Genomic DNA, 24,885 nt, shown 5'->3' on the forward strand with positions numbered 1-24,885 from the left:
AAGACTGATTTGCATATGGCCATGTCTAAACTGGGGTGGTGTAGTGGGCAAAAGAACGATGGATTTAACCCAGATCTCTTGACTGGGGGAGAATGTTTGCATTGTCAGCATTCCGTCCATCAATTGTTTGTTGTAACGCTTTTCGCCCTAAGTGGGATGGGTATTCCCAGACGTGGGACCCGTGCTCACTACGCCACTGGAGTCAAGCTATCCTGGCTGATGACGGCTGATAGCCAGAAACCGGTCCTAGGATGCTTGATTCCGGTCCAGGGAAGACATGGCTTGGCAGTTCGGGCTGGACTGTTCCCATGAGGCACAGGGTCAAGACTGATTTGCATATGGCCATGTCTAAACTGGGGTGGTGTAGTGGGCAAAAGAACGATGGATTTAACCCAGATCTCTTGACTGGGGGAGAATGTTTGCATTGTCAGCATTCCGTCCATCAATTGTTTGTTGTAACGCTTTTCGCCCTAAGTGGGATGGGTATTCCCAGACGTGGGACCCGTGCTCACTACGCCACTGGAGTCAAGCTATCCTGGCTGATGACGGCTGACAGCCAGAAACCGGTCCTAGGATGCTTGATTCCGGACCAGGGAAGACATGGCTTGGCAGTTCGGGCTGGACTGTTCCCATGAGGCACAGGGTCAAGACTGATTTGCATATGGCCATGTCTAAACTGGGGTGGTGTAGTGGGCAAAAGAACAATGGATTTAACCCAGATCTCTTGACTGGGGGAGAATGTTTGCATTGTCAGCATTCCGTCCATCAATTGTTTGTTGTAACGCTTTTCGCCCTAAGTGGGATGGGTATTCCCAGACGTGGGACCCGTGCTCACTACGCCACTGGAGTCAAGCTATCCTGGCTGATGACGGCTGATAGCCAGAAACCGGTCCTAGGATGCTTGATTCCGGTCCAGGGAAGACATGGCTTGGCAGTTCGGGCTGGACTGTTCCCATGAGGCACAGGGTCAAGACTGATTTGCATATGGCCATGTCTAAACTGGGGTGGTGTAGTGGGCAAAAGAACTATGGATTTAACCCAGATCTCTTGACTGGGGGAGAATGTTTGCATTGTCAGCATTCCGTCCATCAATTGTTTGTTGTAACGCTTTTCGCCCTAAGTGGGATGGGTATTCCCAGACGTGGGACCCGTGCTCACTACGCCACTGGAGTCAAGCTATCCTGGCTGATGACGGCTGATAGCCAGAAACCGGTCCTAGGATGCTTGATTCCGGTCCAGGGACGACATGGCTTGGCAGTTCGGGCTGGACTGTTCCCATGAGGCACAGGGTCTAGACTGATTTGCATATGGCCATGTCTAAACTGGGGTGGTGTAGTGGGCAAAAGAACGATGGATTTAACCCAGATCTCTTGACTGGGGGAGAATGTTTGCATTGTCAGCATTCCGTCCATCAATTGTTTGTTGTAACGCTTTTCGCCCTAAGTGGGATGGGTATTCCCAGACGTGGGACCCGTGCTCACTACTCCACTGGAGTCAAGCTATCCTGGCTGATGACGGCTGATAGCCAGAAACCGGTCCTAGGATGCTTGATTCCGGTCCAGGGAAGACATGGCTTGGCAGTTCGGGCTGGACTGTTCCCATGAGGCACAGGGTCAAGACTGATTTGCATATGGCCATGTCTAAACTGGGGTGGTGTAGTGGGCAAAAGAACGATGGATTTAACCCAGATCTCTTGACTGGGGGAGAATGTTTGCATTGTCAGCATTCCGTCCATCAATTGTTTGGTGTAACGCTTTTCGCCCTAAGTGGGATGGGTATTCCCAGACGTGGGACCCGTGCTCACTACGCCACTGGAGTCAAGCTATCCTGGCTGATGACGGCTGATAGCCAGAAACCGGTCCTAGGATGCTTGATTCCGGTCCAGGGAAGACATGGCTTGGCAGTTCGGGCTGGACTGTTCCCATGAGGCACAGGGTCAAGACTGATTTGCATATGGCCATGTCTAAACTGGGGTGGTGTAGTGGGCAAAAGAACGATGGATTTAACCCAGATCTCTTGACTGGGGGAGAATGTTTGCATTGTCAGCATTCCGTCCATCAATTGTTTGTTGTAACGCTTTTCGCCCTAAGTGGGATGGGTATTCCCAGACGTGGGACCCGTGCTCACTACGCCACTGGAGTCAAGCTATCCTGGCTGATGACGGCTGATAGCCAGAAACCGGTCCTAGGATGCTTGATTCCGGTCCAGGGAAGACATGGCTTGGCAGTTCGGGCTGGACTGTTCCCATGAGGCACAGGGTCAAGACTGATTTGCATATGGCCATGTCTAAACTGGGGTGGTGTAGTGGGCAAAAGAACGATGGATTTAACCCAGATCTCTTGACTGGGGGAGAATGTTTGCATTGTCAGCATTCCGTCCATCAATTGTTTGTTGTAACGCTTTTCGCCCTAAGTGGGATGGGTATTCCCAGACGTGGGACCCGTGCTCACTACGCCACTGGAGTCAAGCTATCCTGGCTGATGACGGCTGATAGCCAGAAACCGGTCCTAGGATGCTTGATTCCGGTCCAGGGAAGACATGGCTTGGCAGTTCGGGCTGGACTGTTCCCATGAGGCACAGGGTCAAGACTGATTTGCATATGGCCATGTCTAAACTGGGGTGGTGTAGTGGGCAAAAGAACGATGGATTTAACCCAGATCTCTTGACTGGGGGAGAATGTTTGCATTGTCAGCATTCCGTCCATCAATTGTTTGTTGTAACGCTTTTCGCCCTAAGTGGGATGGGTATTCCCAGACGTGGGACCCGTGCTCACTACGCCACTGGAGTCAAGCTATCCTGGCTGATGACGGCTGATAGCCAGAAACCGGTCCTAGGATGCTTGATTCCGATCCAGGGAAGACATGGCTTGGCAGTTCGGGCTGGACTGTTCCCATGAGGCACAGGGTCAAGACTGATTTGCATATGGCCATGTCTAAACTGGGGTGGTGTAGTGGGCAAAAGAACAATGGATTTAACCCAGATCTCTTGACTGGGGGAGAATGTTTGCATTGTCAGCATTCCGTCCATCAATTGTTTGTTGTAACGCTTTTCGCCCTAAGTGGGATGGGTATTCCCAGACGTGGGACCCGTGCTCACTACGCCACTGGAGTCAAGCTATCCTGGCTGATGACGGCTGATAGCCAGAAACCGGTCCTAGGATGCTTGATTCCGGTCCAGGGAAGACATGGCTTGGCAGTTCGGGCTGGACTGTTCCCATGAGGCACAGGGTCAAGACTGATTTGCATATGGCCATGTCTAAACTGGGGTGGTGTAGTGGGCAAAAGAACAATGGATTTAACCCAGATCTCTTGACTGGGGGAGAATGTTTGCATTGTCAGCATTCCGTCCATCAATTGTTTGTTGTAACGCTTTTCGCCCTAAGTGGGATGGGTATTCCCAGACGTGGGACCCGTGCTCACTACGCCACTGGAGTCAAGCTATCCTGGCTGATGACGGCTGATAGCCAGAAACCGGTCCTAGGATGCTTGATTCCGGTCCAGGGAAGACATGGCTTGGCATTTCGGGCTGGACTGTTCCCATGAGGCACAGGGTCAAGACTGATTTGCATATGGCCATGTCTAAACTGGGGTGGTGTAGTGGGCAAAAGAACAATGGATTTAACCCAGATCTCTTGACTGGGGGAGAATGTTTGCATTGTCAGCATTCCGTCCATCAATTGTTTGTTGTAACGCTTTTCGCCATAAGTGGGATGGGTATTCCCAGACGTGGGACCCGTGCTCACTACGCCACTGGAGTCAAGCTATCCTGGCTGATGACGGCTGATAGCCAGAAACCGGTCCTAGGATGCTTGATTCCGGTCCAGGGAAGACATGGCTTGGCAGTTCGGGCTGGACTGTTCCCATGAAGCACAGGGTCAAGACTGATTTGCATATGGCCATGTCTAAACTGGGGTGGTGTAGTGGGCAAAAGAACGATGGATTTAACCCAGATCTCTTGACTGGGGGAGAATGTTTGCATTGTCAGCATTCCGTCCATCAATTGTTTGTTGTAACGCTTTTCGCCCTAAGTGGGATGGGTATTCCCAGACGTGGGACCCGTGCTCACTACGCCACTGGAGTCAAGCTATCCTGGCTGATGACGGCTGATCGCCAGAAACCGGTCCTAGGATGCTTGATTCCGGTCCAGGGAAGACATGGCTTGGCAGTTCGGGCTGGACTGTTCCCATGAGGCACAGGGTCAAGACTGATTTGCATATGGCCATGTCTAAACTGGGGTGGTGTAGTGGGCAAAAGAACGATGGATTTAACCCAGATCTCTTGACTGGGGGAGAATGTTTGCATTGTCAGCATTCCGTCCATCAATTGTTTGTTGTAACGCTTTTCGCCCTAAGTGGGATGGGTATTCCCAGACGTGGGACCCGTGCTCACTACGCCACTGGAGTCAAGCTATCCTGGTTGATGACGGCTGATAGCCAGAAACCGGTCCTAGGATGCTTGATTCCGGTCCAGGGAAGACATGGCTTGGCAGTTCGGGCTGGACTGTTCCCATGAGGCACAGGGTCAAGACTGATTTGCATATGGCCATGTCTAAACTGGGGTGGTGTAGTGGGCAAAAGAACGATGGATTTAACCCAGATCTCTTGACTGGGGGAGAATATTTGCATTGTCAGCATTCCGTCCATCAATTGTTTGTTGTAACGCTTTTCGCCCTAAGTGGGATGGGTATTCCCAGACGTGGGACCCGTGCTCACTACGCCACTGGAGTCAAGCTATCCTGGCTGATGACGGCTGATATCCAGAAACCGGTCCTAGGATGCTTGATTCCGGTCCAGGGAAGACATGGCTTGGCAGTTCGGGCTGGACTGTTCCCATGAGGCACAGGGTCAAGACTGATTTGCATATGGCCATGTCTAAACTGGGGTGGTGTAGTGGGCAAAAGAACGATGGATTTAACCCAGATCTCTTGACTGGGGGAGAATGTTTGCATTGTCAGCATTCCGTCCATCAATTGTTTGTTGTAACGCTTTTCGCCCTAAGTGGGATGGGTATTCCCAGACGTGGGACCCGTGCTCACTACGCCACTGGAGTCAAGCTATCCTGGCTGATGACGGCTGATAGCCAGAAACCGGTCCTAGGATGCTTGATTCCGGTCCAGGGAAGACATGGCTTGGCAGTTCGGGCTGGACTGTTCCCATGAGGCACCGGGTCAAGACTGATTTGCATATGGCCATGTCTAAACTGGGGTGGTGTAGTGGGCAAAAGAACGATGGATTTAACCCAGATCTCTTGACTGGGGGAGAATGTTTGCATTGTCAGCATTCCGTCCATCAATTGTTTGTTGTAACGCTTTTCGCCCTAAGTGGGATGGGTATTCCCAGACGTGGGACCCGTGCTCACTACACCACTGGAGTCAAGCTATCCTGGCTGATGACGGCTGATAGCCAGAAACCGGTCCTAGGATGCTTGATTCCGGTCCAGGGAAGACATGGCTTGGCAGTTCGGGCTGGACTGTTCCCATGAGGCACAGGGTCAAGACTGATTTGCATATGGCCATGTCTAAACTGGGGTGGTGTAGTGGGCAAAAGAACGATGGATTTAACCCAGATCTCTTGACTGGGGGAGAATGTTTGCATTGTCAGCATTCCGTCCATCAATTGTTTGTTGTAACGCTTTTCGCCCTAAGTGGGATGGGTATTCCCAGACGTGGGACCCGTGCTCACTACGCCACTGGAGTCAAGCTATCCTGGCTGATGACGGCTGATAGCCAGAAACCGGTCCTAGGATGCTTGATTCCGGTCCAGGGAAGACATGGCTTGGCAGTTCGGGCTGGACTGTTCCCATGAGGCACAGGGTCAAGACTGATTTGCATATGGCCATGTCTAAACTGGGGTGGTGTAGTGGGCAAAAGAACGATGGATCTAACCCAGATCTCTTGACTGGGGGAGAATGTTTGCATTGTCAGCATTCCGTCCATCAATTGTTTGTTGTAACGCTTTTCGCCCTAAGTGGGATGGGTATTCCCAGACGTGGGACCCGTGCTCACTACGCCACTGGAGTCAAGCTATCCTGGCTGATGACGGCTGATAGCCAGAAACCAGTCCTAGGATGCTTGATTCCGGTCCAGGGAAGACATGGCTTGGCAGTTCGGGCTGGACTGTTCCCATGAGGCACAGGGTCAAGACTGATTTGCATATGGCCATGTCTAAACTGGGGTGGTGTAGTGGGCAAAAGAACGATGGATTTAACCCAGATCTCTTGACTGGGGGAGAATGTTTGCATTGTCAGCATTCCGTCCATCAATTGTTTGTTGTAACGCTTTTCGCCCTAAGTGGGATGGGTATTCCCAGACGTGGGACCCGTGCTCACTACGCCACTGGAGTCAAGCTATCCTGGCTGATGACGGCTGATAGCCAGAAACCGGTCCTAGGATGCTTGATTCCGGTCCAGGGAAGACATGGCTTGGCAGTTCGGGCTGGACTGTTCCCATGAGGCACAGGGTCAAGACTGATTTGCATATGGCCATGTCTAAACTGGGGTGGTGTAGTGGGCAAAAGAACGATGGATTTAACCCAGATCTCTTGACTGGGGGAGAATGTTTGCATTGTCAGCATTCCGTCCATCAATTGTTTGTTGTAACGCTTTTCGCCCTAAGTGGGATGGGTATTCCCAGACGTGGGACCCGTGCTCACTACGCCACTGGAGTCAAGCTATCCTGGCTGATGACGGCTGATAGCCAGAAACCGGTCCTAGGATGCTTGATTCCGGTCCAGGGAAGACATGGCTTGGCAGTTCGGGCTGGACTGTTCCCATGAGGCACAGGGTCAAGACTGATTTGCATATGGCCATGTCTAAACTGGGGTGGTGTAGTGGGCAAAAGAACGATGGATTTAACCCAGATCTCTTGACTGGGGGAGAATGTTTGCATTGTCAGCATTCCGTCCATCAATTGTTTGTTGTAACGCTTTCGCCCTAAGTGGGATGGGTATTCCCAGACGTGGGACCCGTGCTCACTACGCCACTGGAGTCAAGCTATCCTGGCTGATGACGGCTGATAGCCAGAAACCGGTCCTAGGATGCTTGATTCCGGTCCAGGGAAGACATGGCTGGGCAGTTCGGGCTGGACTGTTCCCATGAGGCACAGGGTCAAGACTGATTTGCATATGGCCATGTCTAAACTGGGGTGGTGTAGTGGGCAAAAGAACGATGGATTTAACCCAGATCTCTTGACTGGGGGAGAATGTTTGCATTGTCAGCATTCCGTCCATCAATTGTTTGTTGTAACGCTTTTCGCCCTAAGTGGGATGGGTATTCCCAGACGTGGGACCCGTGCTCACTACGCCACTGGAGTCAAGCTATCCTGGCTGATGACGGCTGATAGCCAGAAACCGGTCCTAGGATGCTTGATTCCGGTCCAGGGAAGACATGGCTTGGCAGTTCGGGCTGGACTGTTCCCATGAGGCACAGTGTCAAGACTGATTTGCATATGGCCATGTCTAAACTGGGGTGGTGTAGTGGGCAAAAGAACGATGGATTTAACCCAGATCTCTTGACTGGGGGAGAATGTTTGCATTGTCAGCATTCCGTCCATCAATTGTTTGTTGTAACGCTTTTCGCCCTAAGTGGGATGGGTATTCCCAGACGTGGGACCCGTGCTCACTACGCCACTGGAGTCAAGCTATCCTGGCTGATGACGGCTGATAGCCAGAAACCGGTCCTAGGATGCTTGATTCCGGTCCAGGGAAGACATGGCTTGGCAGTTCGGGCTGGACTGTTCCCATGAGGCACAGGGTCAAGACTGATTTGCATATGGCCATGTCTAAACTGGGGTGGTGTAGTGGGCAAAAGAACGATGGATTTAACCCAGATCTCTTGACTGGGGGAGAATGTTTGCATTGTCAGCATTCCGTCCATCAATTGTTTGTTGTAACGCTTTTCGCCCTAAGTGGGATGGGTATTCCCAGACGTGGGACCCGTGCTCACTACGCCACTGGAGTCAAGCTATCCTGGCTGATGACGGCTGATAGCCAGAAACCGGTCCTAGGATGCTTGATTCCGGTCCAGGGAAGACATGGCTTGGCAGTTCGGGCTGGACTGTTCCCATGAGGCACAGTGTCAAGACTGATTTGCATATGGCCATGTCTAAACTGGGGTGGTGTAGTGGGCAAAAGAACGATGGATTTAACCCAGATCTCTTGACTGGGGGAGAATGTTTGCATTGTCAGCATTCCGTCCATCAATTGTTTGTTGTAACGCTTTTCGCCCTAAGTGGGATGGGTATTCCCAGACGTGGGACCCGTGCTCACTACGCCACTGGAGTCAAGCTATCCTGGCTGATGACGGCTGATAGCCAGAAACCGGTCCTAGGATGCTTGATTCCGGTCCAGGGAAGACATGGCTTGGCAGTTCGGGCTGGACTGTTCCCATGAGGCACAGGGTCAAGACTGATTTGCATATGGCCATGTCTAAACTGGGGTGGTGTAGTGGGCAAAAGAACGATGGATTTAACCCAGATCTCTTGACTGGGGGAGAATGTTTGCATTGTCAGCATTCCGTCCATCAATTGTTTGTTGTAACGCTTTTCGCCCTAAGTGGGATGGGTATTCCCAGACGTGGGACCCGTGCTCACTACGCCACTGGAGTCAAGCTATCCTGGCTGATGACGGCTGATAGCCAGAAACCGGTCCTAGGATGCTTGATTCCGGTCCAGGGAAGACATGGCTTGGCAGTTCGGGCTGGACTGTTCCCATGAGGCACAGGGTCAAGACTGATTTGCACATGGCCATGTCTAAACTGGGGTGGTGTAGTGGGTAAAAGAACGATGGATTTAACCCAGATCTCTTGACTGGGGGAGAATGTTTGCATTGTCAGCATTCCGTCCATCAATTGTTTGTTGTAACGCTTTTCGCCCTAAGTGGGATGGGTATTCCCAGACTTGGGACCCGTGCTCACTACGCCACTGGAGTCAAGCTATCCTGGCTGATGACGGCTGATAGCCAGAAACCGGTCCTAGGATGCTTGATTCCGGTCCAGGGAAGACATGGCTTGGCAGTTCGGGCTGGACTGTTCCCATGAGGCACAGGGTCAAAATTGATTTGTATATGGCCAAGTCTAACTGGGGTGGTGTAGTGGGCAAAAGAACGATGGATTTAACCCAGATCTCTTGACTAGGGGAGAATGTTTGCATTGTCAGCATTCCGTCCATCAATTGTTTGTTGTAACGCTTTTCGCCCTAAGTGGGATGGGTATTCCCAGACGTGGGACCCGTGCTCACTACGCCACTGGAGTCAAGCTATCCTGGCTGATGACGGCTGATAGCCAGAAACTGGTCCTAGGATGCTTGATTCCGGTCCAGGGAAGACATGGCTTGGCAGTTCGGGCTGGACTGTTCCCATGAGGCACAGGGTCAAGACTGATTTGCATATGGCCATGTCTAAACTGGGGTGGTGTAGTGGGCAAAAGAACGATGGATTTAACCCAGATCTCTTGACTGGGGGAGAATGTTTGCATTGTCAGCATTCCGTCCATCAATTGTTTGTTGTAACGCTTTTCGCCCTAAGTGGGATGGGTATTCCCAGACGTGGGACCTGTGCTCACTACGCCACTGGAGTCAAGCTATCCTGGCTGATGACGGCTGATAGCCAGAAACCGGTCCTAGGATGCTTGATTCCGGTCCAGGGAAGACATGGCTTGGCAGTTCGGGCTGGACTGTTCCCATGAGGCACAGGGTCAAGACTGATTTGCATATGGCCATGTCTAAACTGGGGTGGTGTAGTGGGCAAAAGAACGATGAATTTAACCCAGATCTCTTGACTGGGGGAGAATGTTTGCATTGTCAGCATTCCGTCCATCAATTGTTTGTTGTAACGCTTTTCGCCCTAAGTGGGATGGGTATTCCCAGACGTGGGACCCGTGCTCACTACGCCACTGGAGTCAAGCTATCCTGGCTGATGACGGCTGATAGCCAGAAACCGGTCCTAGGATGCTTGATTCCGGTCCAGGGAAGACATGGCTTGGCAGTTCGGGCTGGACTGTTCCCATGAGGCACAGGGTCAAGACTGATTTGCATATGGCCATGTCTAAACTGGGGTGGTGTAGTGGGCAAAAGAACGATGGATTTAACCCAGATCTCTTGACTGGGGGAGAATGTTTGCATTGTCAGCATTCCGTCCATCAATTGTTTGTTGTAACGCTTTTCGCCCTAAGTGGGATGGGTATTCCCAGACGTGGGACCCGTGCTCACTACGCCACTGGAGTCAAGCTATCCTGGCTGATGACGGCTGATAGCCAGAAACCGGTCCTAGGATGCTTGATTCCGGTCCAGGGAAGACATGGCTTGGCAGTTCGGGCTGGACTGTTCCCATGAGGCACAGGGTCAAGACTGATTTGCACATGGCCATGTCTAAACTGGGGTGGTGTAGTGGGCAAAAGAACGATGGATTTAACCCAGATCTCTTGACTGGGGGAGAATGTTTGCATTGTCAGCATTCCGTCCATCAATTGTTTGTTGTAACGCTTTTCGCCCTAAGTGGGATGGGTATTCCCAGACTTGGGACCCGTGCTCACTACGCCACTGGAGTCAAGCTATCCTGGCTGATGACGGCTGATAGCCAGAAACCGGTCCTAGGATGCTTGATTCCGGTCCAGGGAAGACATGGCTTGGCAGTTCGGGCTGGACTGTTCCCATGAGGCACAGGGTCAAGACTGATTTGCATATGGCCATGTCTAAACTGGGGTGGTGTAGTGGGCAAAAGAACGATGGATTTAACCCAGATCTCTTGACTGGGGGAGAATGTTTGCATTGTCAGCATTCCGTCCATCAATTGTTTGTTGTAACGCTTTTCGCCCTAAGTGGGATGGGTATTCCCAGACGTGGGACCCGTGCTCACTACGCCACTGGAGTCAAGCTATCCTGGCTGATGACGGCTGATAGCCAGAAACCGGTCCTAGGATGCTTGATTCCGGTCCAGGGAAGACATGGCTTGGCAGTTCGGGCTGGACTGTTCCCATGAGGCACAGGGTCAAGACTGATTTGCATATGGCCATGTCTAAACTGGGGTGGTGTAGTGGGCAAAAGAACGATGGATTTAACCCAGATCTCTTGACTGGGGGAGAATGTTTGCATTGTCAGCATTCCGTCCATCAATTGTTTGTTGTAACGCTTTTCGCCCTAAGTGGGATGGGTATTCCCAGACGTGGGACCCGTGCTCACTACGCCACTGGAGTCAAGCTATCCTGGCTGATGACGGCTGATAGCCAGAAACCGGTCCTAGGATGCTTGATTCCGGTCCAGGGAAGACATGGCTTGGCAGTTCGGGCTGGACTGTTCCCATGAGGCACAGGGTCAAGACTGATTTTCATATGGCCATGTCTAAACTGGGGTGGTGTAGTGGGCAAAAGAACGATGGATTTAACCCAGATCTCTTGACTGGGGGAGAATGTTTGCATTGTCAGCATTCCGTCCATCAATTGTTTGTTGTAACGCTTTTCGCCCTAAGTGGGATGGGTATTCCCAGACGTGGGACCCGTGCTCACTACGCCACTGGAGTCAAGCTATCCTGGCTGATGACGGCTGATAGCCAGAAACCGGTCCTAGGATGCTTGATTCCGGTCCAGGGAAGACATGGCTTGGCAGTTCGGGCTGGACTGTTCCCATGAGGCACAGGGTCAAGACTGATTTGCATATGGCCATGTCTAAACTGGGGTGGTGTAGTGGGCAAAAGAACGATGGATTTAACCCAGATCTCTTGACTGGGGGAGAATGTTTGCATTGTCAGCATTCCGTCCATCAATTGTTTGTTGTAACGCTTTTCGCCCTAAGTGGGATGGGTATTCCCAGACGTGGGACCCGTGCTCACTACGCCACTGGAGTCAAGCTATCCTGGCTGATGACGGCTGATAGCCAGAAACCGGTCCTAGGATGCTTGATTCCGGTCCAGGGAAGACATGGCTTGGCAGTTCGGGCTGGACTGTTCCCATGAGGCACAGGGTCAAGACTGATTTGCATATGGCCATGTCTAAACTGGGGTGGTGTAGTGGGCAAAAGAACGATGGATTTAACCCAGATCTCTTGACTGGGGGAGAATGTTTGCATTGTCAGCATTCCGTCCATCAATTGTTTGTTGTAACGCTTTTCGCCCTAAGTGGGATGGGTATTCCCAGACGTGGGACCCGTGCTCACTACGCCACTGGAGTCAAGCTATCCTGGCTGATGATGGCTGATAGCCAGAAACCGGTCCTAGGATGCTTGATTCCGGTCCAGGGAAGACATGGCTTGGCAGTTCGGGCTGGACTGTTCCCATGAGGCACAGGGTCAAGACTGATTTGCATATGGCCATGTCTAAACTGGGGTGGTGTAGTGGGCAAAAGAACGATGGATTTAACCCAGATCTCTTGACTGGGGGAGAATGTTTGCATTGTCAGCATTCCGTCCTTCAATTGTTTGTTGTAACGCTTTTCGCCCTAAGTGGGATGGGTATTCCCAGACGTGGGACCCGTGCTCACTACGCCACTGGAGTCAAGCTATCCTGGCTGATGACGGCTGATAGCCAGAAACCGGTCCTAGGATGCTTGATTCCGGTCCAGGGAAGACATGGCTTGGCAGTTCGGGCTGGACTGTTCCCATGAGGCACAGGGTCAAGACTGATTTGCATATGGCCATGTCTAAACTGGGGTGGTGTAGTGGGCAAAAGAACGATGGATTTAACCCAGATCTCTTGACTGGGGGAGAATGTTTGCATTGTCAGCATTCCGTCCATCAATTGTTTGTTGTAACGCTTTTCGCCCTAAGTGGGATGGGTATTCCCAGACGTGGGACCCGTGCTCACTACGCCACTGGAGTCAAGCTATCCTGGCTGATGACGGCTGATAGCCAGAAACCGGTCCTAGGATGCTTGATTCCGGTCCAGGGAAGACATGGCTTGGCAGTTCGGGCTGGACTGTTCCCATGAGGCACAGGGTCAAGACTGATTTGCATATGGCCATGTCTAAACTGGGGTGGTGTAGTGGGCAAAAGAACAATGGATTTAACCCAGATCTCTTGACTGGGGGAGAATGTTTGCATTGTCAGCATTCCGTCCATCAATTGTTTGTTGTAACGCTTTTCGCCCTAAGTGGGATGGGTATTACCAGATGTGGGACCCGTGCTCACTACGCCACTGGAGTCAAGCTATCCTGGCTGATGACGGCTGATAGCCAGAAACCGGTCCTAGGATGCTTGATTCCGGTCCAGGGAAGACATGGCTTGGCAGTTCGGGCTGGACTGTTCCCATGAGGCACAGGGTCAAGACTGATTTGCATATGGCCATGTCTAAACTGGGGTGGTGTAGTGGGCAAAAGAACGATGGATTTAACCCAGATCTCTTGACTGGGGGAGAATGTTTGCATTGTCAGCATTCCGTCCATCAATTGTTTGTTGTAACGCTTTTCGCCCTAAGTGGGATGGGTATTCCCAGACGTGGGACCCGTGCTCACTACGCCTCTGGAGTCAAGCTATCCTGGCTGATGATGGCTGATAGCCAGAAACCGGTCCTAGGATGCTTGATTCCGGTCCAGGGAAGACATGGCTTGGCAGTTCGGGCTGGACTGTTCCCATGAGGCACAGGGTCAAGACTGATTTGCACATGGCCATGTCTAAACTGGGGTGGTGTAGTGGGCAAAAGAACGATGGATTTAACCCAGATCTCTTGACTGGGGGAGAATGTTTGCATTTTCAGCATCAATTGTTTGTTGTAACGCTTTTCGCCCTAAGTGGGATGGGTATTCCCAGACGTGGGACCCGTGCTCACTACGCCACTGGAGTCAAGCTATCCTGGCTGATGACGGCTGATAGCCAGAAACCGGTCCTAGGATGCATGATTCCGGTCCAGGGAAGACATGGCTTGGCAGTTCGGGCTGGACTGTTCCCATGAGGCACATGGTCAAGACTGATTTGCATATGGCCATGTCTAAACTGGGGTGGTGTAGTGGGCAAAAGAACGATGGATTTAACCCAGATCTCTTGACTGGGGGAGAATGTTTGCATTGTCAGCATTCCGTCCATCAATTGTTTGTTGTAATGGCTCTTGTGGCCAGGCACACCGACACAGGCACTCCTAACATCTTCAGGTGGGACCTGAGCTCCACCTCTTTCTAGATGGTACACTATAAGTCATTACCAAGCAGGCAATCCGTAATCATGGCAAGGTTCACAGTTACCCTCACGGAACCTGAGACCCTCTCCCCAAAAAAGGTAACCAAAGCCAACAGATAGTAATCCTCACAGTTGTCTGCTACCACAACCCGGTAGAATACATTAGGGATTACTCGCTCTAAGAACACCAGATGACACCTTACAGTAGTTTTACTGGCTACTGTATTGCTCAGAGCCTTCCTCCTCTGCCCATTGATGGTGACCCACTGCCTTTACTTTGAAGTATTGGTAGGCATGTGAGCTTTCCAATCCATCTAATTGTCACCAAGGGGCAATAGGGTAACCTCTACACTACCCCACGTTAACTGGGCCCACCTCCCTCCCAAATGCTACATTAGCCAACTCAGGTGTCTACCCGTCAGTGGGGGGCTGCATCCCCTTCAGGCATTTAGCATCTCCTCTCATGTGCCCATATCCATAGCACTCATAGCATTTGGGTTTGAACTTCCCTGAGGACTTTTTGTCAAGGAATCCATTTTTCTTTTGGTCATGTTGGCATTGGGACCCCTTCCATTGAGAAGTATTTTGAGGGCCTTGTGAGAACTCAATGTTATGTTTGTTTCCCCCCTCTTTCTTCATTTGGATGATCCCCGAGATTTCTTCTTATGGACCCTGGTGCTAAGCTTAAGGCACATCGCCTTAGCAAGCTCCCTTGGGTCAGAGAGCTCACTATCCACTAGGCTTGGTGTAGTTCTGCAAATCAATTGCTGAACATGTGCCCTCTGGTGATCAGGTGATCATAGTGTATAGCCCCTTGTGATCTCTCACATTACTGCCCTTAATCTAACCACCATCCAGTGCCTTGCAAAAGTGATCCACATCATCCACCGAGGAATGGTGGGGCGGCTTGTGGCTGTCCCTAAACCTCTGCCTATACTTATCTGGATGAGTATATATTTCCTGACAAGGACATCCTTCATTTGTAGATATCTCATCCTGTCTCCCTTCCCTAAGGCCAACAGTGCATCCCTAACTTCATTGGGAATGCCCCTCCAGAGCCTGTCTCTCCAGTCCTCTTCAGGGGCCCAGTGCATCTCTAAAGAAACCTCCTAAGCCTCAAACCACTTGTCACTATCGTCCCCCACAACAAAGTTAGGAACCAGGTCCTTGGGGATTTGGACAGATTTTCAATAGGCACTGGGGTATTGCTGCGAGCATTGTTGCTAGACTCTGAGATCTGCTTGGCTTTCAGGTTCAGCTCCTGTTTACTCAGTTCATGAGCCAGCAGCATAATCTTCCCCTTCATGGGCAACATTTTCTCCTCTAAGTCCCTGGCAGCTACAGATTTTCTCTCCTCTGCAGCCAGTTTCAGTTTGGCCAGCTGTAGCTGAAACTTCCTCTCAGCTTCCTGTTCTCCAGTTACTTAGGGGACAGGTTGTGTGAGGACTCTCTGCTCCCTGGTCTGACAGGATATCTCAATCCTGTAGGCCAGTGGTCCTCCTCTCCCTCTGAGTGCTGCAGCTCAGGACATCTGGGCAAGTCCCCTTTCTCCTGCTCCTATTCCCACTTCTCCTTCTCTTCCTCCTCCTTCAAGCCCACGCCATCCTCAAGGTCATCCTCTTCCTGCTCCTCTAGGGTGCCCCCATCCTCCTGATGTCCTCAAAGGGTCTGAGGGCTACCTGGAGATCCAATGTGGTGGCCTTCCTCCCCATATTCAACCCCCTCTTTTTGCTGAGGCACTTGAGCTTCACTCTGCAAAGCTCATCAACATTGATTAGCTTCATCTGCATGATAAAACAAAGGATGTGAGGCAAGACCTACATTTGAAAAAGGGAAAAAATAGCCAAATCAAAAACTAAGACGAATTTGGAAAACAAATGGATTTTGATGTCAGAATATTTTTGGAATTTAAGTGTTACATGGACAAAATATCGAAATAGAAATATTGTGATGCAAAAATATCATGTCAAGAATATCGGTATGTCAGAAATATCACTGACAGGAATATAGAAGGCAAGAATATTGTTTTAAATTTTGTTTTTAATATCGTTGTTGAAAATATCGATTTTACATAATTGTACATAATATTTTTTGTAAGTGTTATTTTGTATGCAATTTATTGTAGTGTGTTTGATTATTTGTTTATTAATTGTGAAAATGTTGAAATTGGGTTTATAAGGGATGAGAGTGGGGAGATTACTAAAATGTGGATAGTGTGATTTAAATTTAATGTTAAATTGTTTTAATAATATGCAAATTAGTTTTGATTGTTTTTACTATTTTAATAAATACTAGTTCATAATATTGTTTTATATTTGCATATAAATATACATATATAAATTATATTTAAAAAATGATATTTGCATATCCTAATTTAAATGATACATTTATAATTATTGTCGGAAAAATATAAGTATATTTAACAAAATGAATTAATGTCAAATGATTTTATATATATTTTTAATTACATTTTTTAAAAAAATCTATTTTTAGGTTCTATGTTTTTCAAGATGAGAAATCTAATGTTAATGTAAAAACAATGTTTTTTTTACATATGTACAAATATTTTAAATATTTGTAAAATGTTTTCAATTATATGGAAAGAAAATAAATATATATTAATTACGATGTATAAATGTATATTTTGTTGTATATTTATATGTTAATGCTAATGATTGTAAAGTTTGTTGAAAAATACCCAGAATTTTCAATATTTTTAATATTTCAGAATGTCTTGTTGTTTGGAAAATATGTTATAAAAATGTATTAAATCAATTTAATTAAGTAAAATAAAATTTATTTTCCAAAAATATCTATTTTTAATGTTTTCTAGTATTGTAGTAAATATTTTTACTAATATAATAAATATTAATAGTTATAAGAATAGCCTATAAGTTTTTATGTTTAGTTATGAATATTTAGGTTTGTAGTTTGGGTGAGTGTTTTTGAAGTAAATTTGAATGTGTTTTATAATAGAACATATCTGTGTGAGTATGGATTATTAACTGTGGATATTATTTTTTAGTGTGTAGTGCCTTGCATAAAATGTTTTGAAAATAGTAAAGGTCACCCCTTTAGTTTCCAACACCTTCTCCAAATTGGTATAGAAGGGAGTGGGAATAGTAAATGTCGCCCCTTCAGTGTTCAACAACGTCTTCAAATTGGTTAAAATTGGAGTGGGGATAATAATGTCACTCCTTTAGTATCAAAGACGTTCTCGAAATTGTTATAGATTGGAGTAGGGATAGTAAATGCCACCTTTTTAGTGTACAACACCTCCCCCAAATTGGTGTAAATTGGAGTGGGAATAGTGAATGTCACCCCTCTAGTGTCCAACACCTTCCCCGAATTGATTTAGATTGGAGTGGGAATAATACATTTCAACCATTTAGTGTCCAACACTTTTTTCATTTTGGTATACATTGGAGTGAGAATAGTAAATGTCACCCTTTTAGTGTCCAACACTTTCTCCAAAACTAGTATACATAGGAGTGGGAATAGTAAATGTCACTCCTTTAGTGTCCAACACCTTCTACAAATTGGAATAGATTGGAGTGGGAATAGTAAATGTAACCCTTTTAGTGTCCAATACCTTTCCCAAATTGGTTCAGATTGGAGGGGGGATAGTCAATGTCGCCCCCTTTAGTGTCCAGCACATTCTCTAAATTGGTATACATTGGAGTTGGTATAGTAAATGTCACCCTTTTAGTATCCAACACCTTTCCAAAATTGGTATAGACTGGAATGTGCATAACAATTCTCTGATTGCTTCCGCGCAATCAATATGGGACTTGATTACACTTTGAATGTGCCCCACTAAAACATTGTTAAATCTCTCCACTTTTCTATTCTAATTAAGGATATTGTAGTGGAGTTACACAAATGTTTTACTCCATATTTGTTCCAACAATCTTGCATGAAAACTGATGTGAACGACCTCCATTATCAGAAAAATTCTCCAAAGTCACTCTTTCCTTAGCAAAAACGCATTTGAAGAGCCTTATGATGTTGTTAGCTGTGGGTTCAGCCACACCTTTCAACTCAACCCAACGCAGAAGATAATCTATCATCCCAATAAAATACCTCATTTGACTGTGAAGAATATTAAATAGTCCAAGAAAATCAGTTGCAAATTTCTGCCACACCTTAACTTGCAATTGTGATGAGACGCTTGTCACTAACAGAGCACTGAGAGCAAACATATCATTAACATCTCTATCCATACCAAGCCACCAAAAAATGCAACAAACTCTACTTTTAGTGGCACTCATGCCTAGATGCCAAGCATTTGTTTCCAATACTAGTAGTGGGGAAAGGTAAAGGAGACAAAAGAGAGACTCCTCACGTCAGGTACTCCTATTCTCAGCTGGACAATCCTCTCTTTTCTGACTGCGTCTCGAAAGAGTACCTATATTAGATCAAGACATCTTTAATAGGGACACAGTATTTAATCTGCCTACAGTATACCAATGCTGATACAATTATTTTTGTTCAAACTGATCCCCACAGTTTGGAATTTATTAGCGCTAAGTGATGACTTAACACACATAGGGAGACTCATACCTTCGGTTTTCTCGGTTTTTACTTCAATTTCTGCATAGCACAACCTGTTGGTTGGAGAGGACCTAGGTTTTCCTAGGTAGACCACACTAATCTTTAGTGATTTGAGCCCACCAGAAGGGTGAAGTATTATTCCATATGGATAAACTAAAAACCTTTGGATTCTCAGAGGATCAATTTAACAGGCTGATTAGCCTAAATCCTCGAACGGGTAATACTCATGCCCTCAAAAATACAAGTCAGGAACGATTGATAAAAATCCTGAACGCAAAAAAGAAATTGATCCGCACAGAACTACATGCGGAGTTTCTAATTGAATACTTGAAGGCTGGAGTAATTCCCATTGGCCTACAAGTTAGGAATGAGCCTGGACTTTTTATAGATAATCCGAAATTCATAGAAACTTGGACACATATAGCCAATCGCTGTAGTCGAGATTGGCTCATTTTGATTATTGAAACAGCCCAAGAATTAATAGAAATAGAAAAGAAACAAATAGAAGATTTAGAGAATCAATTAAGACAAAGTTCAGCCTTAGAGGAAGCAAAGAGAAAAATGGAGGAACTAGAGAGTGAAACTAACAGCTACAGAGACTATCTGACAAATAAGAAAATGAAGAAATTAAGAAAAGATATAGACAGATATAACGAAGAAATAGTTTGGGGAAAGACTATTATAAGAACAGACAGGACCAAAGGTGGGAAAAACCCCAATACACAAGACCGATATATTCCAGAGGAGGCAACAAACGGGTAACGTTCTCGGAAACATCAGGCTCCAGCAGTGAGGAAGAATCAGAGGGGGAACAGAATAACAGATCCACACCAGCTTTTGACAGGGAACCTTTTTTAGGCAGGCGCCAGAATCGGGGACACAGGGGCTACAGGAACTACAACAGGCAAGAACCCCAGAGAAGCCATCAACCTCAAAATGCAGGGCAAGAATACCTGACAACCAGGAGCAGACAATATTGGAGGTAGAAGAATTACCCATTATTAACTTGTCGAAGAAGATTCTTACCAAGGATGAAAAAGACATTCTCAAAAAAGGTTTTAGCTTCGAACCATCTGCCCCCCATAATACATATGAACTTGAAAGCGATCTTAAGCTGTTCTTTAGGAAAATTAGATTAAATAGGTTTTTCCAAGACAAGGAATATATACAACCCAGAAACGTATCTGGTTTCAAACCCAAATCTACTTTTACCCCAAATCTAGGCCAGGTAGATAAAAATGTTGAGATCTTTGAAAGGGTTGTAGAGATGGAGATCAAAAACATGAGTAACATCGCGCAAAAACATAGGAATTACAATTTATCTGCGGATCAGAAAAAAGCACTTAAGTCATTACAGGAGTGTGATGAAATAGTGATTAAACCGGCCGATAAAGGCGGGGGAGTGGTGATCTTTGACTCAAGAGATTATGAAAGAAGAATGAGAAATCTCTTAAATGTGAAAGACCACTATCGTCCTATTCGCTTCAATGCTATAGATGAACTTAAGAAGGAAGTGGCCATCCTTCTCAAACAAGGACTAGATGAAGGTTGGATTTGTACAAATGAATACAAGTTCCTTCTAAATGCGCACCCAATAACACCAGCAATTTATGGTCTACCTAAAATTCATAAGAGTTTAGATAATCCCCCAATGAGACCTATTGTTAGTAGCATCGGGTCGATGTTAGAACCACTGAGCAGATATGTGGACCATTTCTTAAAACCTATAGTTCAGAAACAAAGGTCTTACATTAAAGACACAGCACACGCGATTTCTATTTTTGAGGGACAGAGCTTCAACGGGAGGACCCAGTATTTGGTCACTCTCGATATTGAAGCTCTGTACACTAATATCCCTCAAAATGATACCATCAGGGTAATTTCAGACATTCTGGAGAAAGAGAATCTAGAGGGTGCCAACCAACACTTCATAACATCATGTATAGAAATGGTCTTAAAAAATAACATTTTTTTATTTCAAGAAGAGGCTTATATTCAAGTCAAAGGGACCAGCATGGGGGCTACCTGTGCTCCCAGTCTGGCATGTCTCTATGTTGGAAATTTCGAGGAGATACATATCTTCAACGAGATTGCGCCGTTCTTTGAGAACATACAGGGTTGGCACCGTTTTATAGATGACATTATATTCATATGGAACGGCTCCAGCCAGGAGCTGGAATCTTTCCTAGAATGGATAAATTTGGGGGACCCAAACCTAAAATTCACAGCGCACTACAGTAATTCCCAGGTAGATTTTCTGGACATTAAAATTAAAAATGTGGACAATACACTACAGATGGAGCTTTTTACTAAGCCCACTGACAAAAATACTCTCCTAACATACGACAGCAATCACCCTCGGTCTCAAAAAAATAACATCCCATTTGGAGAGTTTTTGAGATTGAGGCGTAATTGCACATCAATAGATGATTTTTACCGACATGCGGAGACTCTCACGAACAAATTGAAGGCTAGAGGGTATCCAAAAAAATTAATCAAACACTCCCTAAAAAGGGCCAGATTCTACAATCGAGAATACCTACTAGAGACTAATAAAAATAAAAAGATATATCAAATGGTAGAATTGTTTTTGTTTCACAATTTTCCAATATGAGTAACAAAATCAAGAATATAGTCAACAGAAATTGGAAAATTCTGAACTATGAGGCAGATAATAGACTAGAAAAACCCCTCTTTTAATTCAGGCGTAACAAAACCATTCGCAACTCCCTGGTGAAAACCTACAGACAGGCATATGATACTCAAACTACACTAACAGGTGAGAGAGCGAAAGGCAACCACAAATGTGGTACTTGCTCGATATGTGCACAATGCATGGAAACTAAGAGCATGATATTCAATAACAAGACAATGTGGGCCACAACACTGAATAACTGTCGTAGTAAGAATGTGGTCTATCTCCTCATTTGTCCGTGCGGACTTGGCTATGTAGGGGAGACCGGGAGGGAACTCCGTATCCGCCTACTAGAACACAAATCCGCTATTAGGAATATGAAAGAAAAGGCCCCACTCACAGATCATTATGGGAAAATGAAACACAACTGTAATGAATTAAAATGGTTCATATTGGAGAAGATCACCATAAACAGGAGAGGTGGTGATATTAACACCAGGAGAAAACAACGTGAACAGTGCTTCATGTGTCACCTTAACACAGTTGACAGGGGTCTGAATTCCAAGGAGGATTGGATGAATATCATCACAAGATGATGATATTCTCGCAATAATTGCTGAAGTGTCTATAGATACTAATGAAACCCGCGTATGACAAGGAGTTATAATCGAGAAGAAATAAAAGATATTTGTGTTGTTGACATTTAGATGTGAACAATAAAGTTTTGAATGTAACATAAAGAATAGGGTATTCCCTTTTGCCTCGCCTCACCACTTGACAGCGAGCCAGTTCATGGCGCAAATGTAACAAGATACTATAATATTTAAATTCCTGGACTCCCTTTGGGGTAAACGAAACGGCGCAAAAGAGTCTTATCAATTTATACCATAATTATACTATCTCAATGGGGTCCGATTGACAAGAACATAATAAAAACGAAAATCGGGCATTCACATAAGAGAACGAATCAATGGAGAGGGTCTATATGAGACTAACATTTTGTGGCCCCGTCTGAGCATTGGTATTGGATGAGTTTGACATAACTGAGAGGAACATAGAAGAGACGGTACCATTGGCTCATTAGAAGTCACCTGACAAGAGACGACCAATAGCAAGGTATGGCTCCTAGCACAAATGGAAGACAGGATACGTGAACAGCGGTAATTGGAAACCGCATCACGGAACTATCCCTGCATGGACGCAACAGCCTGCAGTTTTTAAGGTAAGAAACCCTAGAAAGACTTAGGACAAACATGTTCGGGCATTGCCTCGATCTAGAGGGTGACCGGGGAACCACGGGTATTTTAGCAGCAGCCTACATGAGGTATTATCTATTTATATCTCTGTCCCACTACAGAACAGGGGAATTGAGATAAAATAAGGACGATTTATCTATTGCCGGTCCGTATATAACCTCAAGACGAGCCTGTGAATTCACGAATGAAAAAGAAAAGAATCTACATGCAGGTCACCCGATGTTACCTACTATCAGGTACGGATGGAGCCGGTACATTGAGGGGATAAGGACAGGGGTACAGCGGGCTATATAATAAAATGATATCTGCACATATTTCAGGTACAAATAACTAATAACAGCAGCCGGGCCATTCTGACAGATAATTTGAGAAGGTCCGCATTTCGAAGCAAATACAAGCAAACAGAATACGTCGGGTCTCAACGAGAAGGTGAGAAGACCTAGACCATATAATGTATAGGGTTCAAATAGTTCAGTCCAGATGATAATATTTTGAACGGGCCCAAACAGGTATACGTTTTATAGATTAGGGCACAGAGACCCTTAGAAGGACATCCTTCTATCTCTATTCACTAATAGAATCGTCCATTCATCCACAGTGGGCTACTTCCATAAGGACCTTGCAAAGGAAAAATATATTAAGGTGAGATTACTTGAGATATTTACCTAAGATATACGTGCAGTGATACAAATGGCGACAGTCATCTCGCAGTGTAGATTCCTAGAGCAGTAATATGAGAAATGTAGATTATTCTCTATTAAATTACTTAGTAAAGAATAGAGTAAATAGGACAACAATGGGGCCGATCGCGACAGGTTTACCGAATAACAAGTAGCTAGGTGGTGGTAAACATAATACAACTGTCCAATAGATAACTATAACCTCTTTTCTCCTAAAGTGGGATTCTTGAACATTTCATGGATCGAGAGAGAAACACTTATGTTTGGTCTTGATAAAGATAGCGGCATAAAACATAGCCCATCGAAACGCGTCGACGCATAGGAGCAACATAATCCAAAGAACCGGGTATCCACTTGTAGTGATAAATAGAGTCAGATCCCACAAGTGTTTAATCCCTTAAGTAGTCAGCATTGGATGTGTGTTGAAATGACAAATTACAGTGTCTTGTCTGCTGTATTCTCTCTGTTATGCAGGTTCATAATAGGATAATGCACTTTACTTGTTTGTTTGATTTTTTCTTTCATATGTGAGAAATGTTTTCCGTTTAATTGTTCAATATATATTTACATAGTTACCTCTTGCTCTGTGAATTTAGTTTAAGGGTATTGCCAAGAATAGAATAGGGACCATTACGAATTGTGGTTTTTTTAAATAATTCACTACATGTTTTTATAAAATAAATGTATACTTTTTTCTAATTGTTGTGTATGTAATGACTACATGTTGAGAATTGATTCTGTCAATACTGGTGCCATCAAGGGACTGCTAGGCAAGATCAATAACAGTATCCTATTCCCTTGATTTTTGTACTACATGTTTTTATAAAATAAATGTAAACTAATTTTTAACAGATTTGTGTATGTAATGATTACATGTTGTGAATTGATTTTGTTTATACTGGTGTTACCAAGGGACTGCTAGGTGAAATTAGGAACAGTATCCTATTCCCTTGATCTTTCCTTGAAGACTGTATTAATATTCAAGTTATCAAGGGACTGCTAATTGTTACTTTACTTCAATTTCTCCTTTGCCTTGGCTTTTACACTGATAGCCATACCTTCCTATCATTACTAGTGACTAACAGTTCACAATTATATCTCCCATATATGTATGCATGGCACAATTCGGGTGATATACCTTGCAGATGGGTTTAATTTCTGATCCCATGACTCCTCACATTACTTATGATGCTATTATTTTATGTTTCAGCCCTGATGAAGTTCAGTTTTATTTAAACGGACGAAACACGTGTTGGCATGGAGCTGTAGTGATGTCAAGGAATAACATGTATGGTGAATTATGAATTATAATTCCTGAATGAAAAGCCTGATGTCTGAATAAAATACACTTCTACATAAATACACACTTGTGTTCTTGACTTTGGAGTGCTTGGAGTTATCTCTGAACTGATCCCCACTTATTACCTGAGCTATAATGAGGATTAGCTTTGCTCTTGAAAATGTTGATGGGGTTTTGCTAGAACTATGCTTGGACTACAAAGTTAATTCAAGACATAAAATACATTGTTGTTTATTTGCATTTTATATCTTGCTTGAGAAATAAAATATAATTCCTTTGTGTTAGTCTCTATTATGTTGAAATAACAGCTGATATATATATATATATATATATTTATTTTTTTGCACAAAGTTCAGTCGCACACATCAATCC

At 45.8% G+C, this 24,885-nt stretch overlaps 1 protein-coding gene across 1 annotated transcript in view; it reads left to right on the top strand.

Moving 5' to 3' along the window:
- LOC146822007 (brain and acute leukemia cytoplasmic protein-like) overlaps positions 1 to 24,885 on the top strand; it is a 601,945-nt gene that overhangs the window by 437,391 nt on the left and 139,669 nt on the right. The window lies entirely within an intron of this gene.

This window comes from Triturus cristatus, chromosome 6, assembly GCF_964204655.1.
Source record: "Triturus cristatus chromosome 6, aTriCri1.1, whole genome shotgun sequence".
Classification (NCBI taxonomy): Eukaryota; Metazoa; Chordata; class Amphibia; order Caudata; family Salamandridae; genus Triturus; species Triturus cristatus.